The sequence below is a fragment of the Cryptotermes secundus genome, unplaced genomic scaffold (genome assembly GCF_002891405.2).
Source record: "Cryptotermes secundus unplaced genomic scaffold, Csec_1.0 scaffold561, whole genome shotgun sequence".
Lineage (NCBI taxonomy): Eukaryota > Metazoa > Arthropoda > Insecta > Blattodea > Kalotermitidae > Cryptotermes > Cryptotermes secundus.
The window spans coordinates 3,926-8,589 of NW_019744119.1; the positions used below are offsets into that span (position 1 = coordinate 3,926).

Sequence of the window (4,664 nt, forward strand, 5' to 3'; positions counted from 1 at the left end):
AAAAAGGTTTATTGACTACTCGTGTACATCATTCGGAACTGTTTTACAAATCACTTACACACAGAGACTAGTGTCTCCAATATGTTACGGCCTCCACTAGCCGTTTCCTGACTACGGACTTTAACACAGTGGAGATTCTTCAGCTTCCGTGCTTAACACTCCACACCTGAACTCATAGCGCCATCTTCTCAGTCTGCCTTGCAGCGTCCAGCTCTCGACTAACAACTCACTTAGAACTCCGGAACTTGGTTAACAATAAAGTCAAAGTTAAGATCAAAGTCAGAGTTACTTTACGACTGGCTGTTTACCGCCAATCAGTTCGTCTTGGCAAGTCCCTTGAGACCCACGATTAGATTCTTTACACTGAAATTTGCGGTAAGTTCCTTTGTAACATCCTCTCTTACGAGATACGTTTGACTCTTATGAATATGCTTGGTCTTTCGCTAATTTTCTTAAAGGATTACTCCTAGTCACGGACCACGCAGAAAACACAGCCTCTCTGTTGAAGAATAGGCGTTATTACTGCGCCGTTGCATAGCAATGATCGCGGCGCGGACCACATAGAAAACACATTTTTTCAATTGTCGTGTGTGTGTGTGTATGTTACGAGCGTTACCTAGCGACGGTCACTGTTCACTGCTTAGCAACGGGTCTATACGTCACAATATAATTACTTGTTGGGGTATGATTTGCTACTAGTGTTGTGATGTAATAGTCTCCTGTGTTGCTGGGAATGAACTGAGGTGGTTTCAGGGCAAGGATGGGCGTAATCCTGGAAGGTTAGTGTAAGCTTTCTTTTAAGTGGTGATGGCGAAGGTGGGTTAGTGAGTGGTTTATTATTATGTGGGATATGTTTCACAATTAGATCAGATATGGGGGTTTGTGTTTCTGTGTGTGTATTACTCATTTGTATTTTTCATATACTCAGACTCTGTATGTGGAGGCGTTGTAACGTGTTCAGTAGGGGACTCTTTGTTCAGTGTGGAATATGACCAATGTTCTCTCCATTGTATCGTGTGCTGTGTGTCTAGTATGTTTTGTGCAAATTTGGAGTTTGATTTCTTGTCCATTATCACTTGGATGTGTTCTTTAAAACGTATTTTAATGGGTACTCCTTGTATAATTTCGTAAATGCTATTTTTTGTTGAAAGTATCTGTAATGTGTTTTTTTTTTTTTGGTTTTAGATGATTCTTATTGTGCTTGTGTTCTTGAATGATGTACATATACAGTAGAACTTGGTTATAACGTCATCAAAGGGACCTAAAAATAGTGTCGTTATAAACGAATGTCGTTGTAACCGAAATGGGCACTTCCACAGTAGCCTTATGTTAGTCACGTAAAAATCTACCAAAAGCCGAGTTAAAATGTTGCATTTTTTAGTGAAATACGTAGTTAAGTACAGACTAACGTAACATTAACGTGGAATTGCCCAAATGTGTAATATCAAAGACATATTACAGCGCTTTTCACTGACAATACACACTATACACACTTTCTAAATTACGTTCAATGTCCATATCAGAGAAATTCAGGAATGAAAATGACGTTACATACGAGGTTGATGCATTTGTGCATGTCGTACTAAGCAAGGTATAAAAACAGTTGCTTTATGGGGAATTAGTTCGTACCATTGAATATTTGACGCAATAGACAAGGTGTCGCAGAAACCGATGTTGCTATAACCAAGTTTTACTGTATTTACATTTTTAAACATGTGTAATTATGTTCGAAATTCTCACCTATGCAGGGATGCCAGAATTATGTCCATAATAGAATGTAGGAAATTTCTAATAATCGTTTGACTGCCTACGTCACTGACTGAAGATGACGCGCTACCCTGATCCCTAGATTAGATGGCTTAACCTAAAAATTTCATGTTCATGGTTCTTACTAGGGAATCGATCGGAGGACGTTTATAAAATTAAATCAGTGTTATTTTCAAATACGCGTTTCTCAATGTGGTCGTTTGAAAATAATCACAGTTTATTGGGGCCTTTCCAATTCTAGACGTCGCTGTAGCAGGAGGATTCCATTTTGTTGTTCTCATGTGTACAAACCGCGGAAACTCCAATAAAATGGCTTCAATTGGTATGCGACTCGTCTGGAATGTCACAAAAGCGAATTCCCAAACAATAATTTCATTCCTCACAAATTCTGATTACCTGTTCAGATTCTTTCAATGGCTCTTCGCATGCTTATGTCCACACAATTCTGTTGTAACTACGCGTTTAGTAAAGTACTGCGTATCATTTGTGACAGAGCTACACAAACAGAGCACACGATCTGAGGACACCTAAACAAAAAATAATGTCATCTTTAAAACATTCTAGAATAATCTGTGCTCGACACCGAAGTTAGGATGTTTCAACAATAATATATTGTACCCGTACAAGGCAAAGGACCACCCTGTTATTATTTACTTGTGTCTGTACTTGCCACTACGAAGAAGCAGAGGTAATACCTCACACCTCACTCAAACCAGAGGGACCTGAACCCAATTGGCACGAAGGGAAGTCAGACCTCCCTCCTACCCGAGCGTGCTATGTAATTTGGAAACAGACAGAGAGAAGCCCAGTCGACACAAAAAGAGGAAGGTATTTTGGGACGAGATAGAAATTCTAAAGAAGTAACAGCTTGAAAGTTTGCTTACGCAATTCCAAGAAGGTAAAGTTTATGACGGGTCACAATCCCTGGACTTAAATCAAACCAGCCCGACACTCTCCGTACTTTTACAAAGAGCCCTACGCTCTAATAAAAGAGAAATCTGTCCAAAAAGACGCTGGAGAGAACATTTTGTCACTTAGAGAGATAGCCCTGTGACCGGTCATAACTCTCCAAATGTTAAAAACTGCTTTTAGAAAGGAGCGGCAAACTGTTTCAATAGTCGAGGAAAGGGACCACTTTTCAACACTCGATTGGTCACGGAAGTCAAATGTTTTAGGAATCCGAATATTACCCGCTATCTTGTAGTGGAGACCTTCTGAACACTCTTTAGCAAATTCCCCTTCATTCACGTTCTAAATATCATACAAAAACCTGTTTCTGTGTAGTGTAACGAATGTGACAATTTAGGCCCCAAATTCGTCACAGACATACCCTTAGCAGACCATGAGATTGAACCCCCTTGATCCACCCCGGGTCAGAAAGACTGTGAAAGCGCGTGAACCCAACTTTCGCCGCGAAACAGCTGACCATTGGGAGGAATGAGAAACTCGATCAAACCCCTCCCCCCTATTGTCTAAATCCAGCCAACCCGGAGATTTGGAGGATGGCGACGAGGCGTTCCCAGATTTTCACAGGACCTCTGATTGTTCAAAAACAGAGAGTGAGTTCCTTTTTCGAAAGTCTCGCAACAACAGTTAAACTCGCCGGATGCGGAGCTAGCCCTCTCGATCGACTGTTAAGTGAAATTAATGTCTGAGTATTCGAAAGATAAATCAAGAAATTTAATATTGAAAAGAAACGCGAGTGAGTGCGAACCAGTGACCCTCTTAAACACCACACACGCAGTGGTAGCGGTAACCTATACAAGTCCCCAAGTGCTACATATTAGTGCTAACGGTGCATTGTGACAAGACTTGCAGGAGTGTGTAACCTATACAAGTCCCCAAGTGCTACGCAACAGTGCTAACGGTGCATTGTGACAAGACTTTCAGGAGTGTCTAACCTATAAAAGTCCCCAAGTGCTACGCAACAGTGCTAACGGTGCAAAGTGACAAGGCTTGCAGGAGTGTGTAACCTGTACAAGTCCCCAAGTGCTACACAATAGTACTAACGGTGCAAAGTAACAAGGCTTGAAGGAGAGTGTAACCTGTACAAGTCCCCAAGTGCTCCATAATAGTGCTAACGGTGCAAAGTAACAAGGCTTGCAGGAGTGTGTAACCTGTACAAGTCCCCAAGTGCTACACAATAGTACTAACGGTGCAAAGTAACAAGGCTTGCAGGAGTGTGTAACCTGTACAAGTCCCCAAGTGCTACACAACATTGCTAACGGTGCAAAGTAACAAGACTTGCAGGAGTGTGTAACCTGTACAAGTCCCCAAGTGCTACACAATAGTACTAACGGTGCAAAGTAACAAGGCTTGCAGGAGTGTGTAACCTGTACAAGTCCCCAAGTGCTACACAACATTGCTAACGGTGCAAAGTAACAAGACTTGCAGGAGTGTGTAACCTGTACAAGTCCCCAAGTGCTACACAATAGTACTAACGGTGCAAAGTAACAAGGCTTGCAGGAGTGTGTAACCTGTACAAGTCCCCAAGTGCTACACAACATTGCTAACGGTGCAAAGTAACAAGACTTGCAGGAGTGTGTAACCTGTACAAGTCCCCAAGTGCTACACAATAGTACTAACGGTGCAAAGTAACAAGGCTTGCAGGAGTGTGTAACCTGTACAAGTCCCCAAGTGCTACACAACATTGCTAACGGTGCAAAGTAACAAGACTTGCAGGAGTGTGTAACCTGTACAAGTCCCCAAGTGCTACACAATAGTACTAACGGTGCAAAGTAACAAGGCTTGCAGGAGTGTGTAACCTATACAAGTCCCCAAGTGCTACGTAATAGTGCTAACGGTACAAAGTAACAAGGCTTGCAGGAGTATGTAACCTGTACAAGTCCCCAAGTGCTACGTAATAGTGCTCATGTTGCATAGCCACAAGACTTGCA

At 41.9% G+C, this 4,664-nt stretch overlaps 1 protein-coding gene across 1 annotated transcript in view; it reads left to right on the forward strand.

The window, feature by feature from the left end:
- The first annotated feature begins 235 nt into the window (after window positions 1–235).
- Window positions 236–4,664, forward strand: part of LOC111874503 (L-threonine 3-dehydrogenase, mitochondrial) — a 47,915-nt gene continuing 43,486 nt past the window's right edge. The window contains exon 1 of the mRNA XM_023870062.2: window positions 236–375. The gene's annotated coding sequence lies outside the window, so the exon portion shown is untranslated. The remainder of the gene's footprint in view (window positions 376–4,664) is intronic.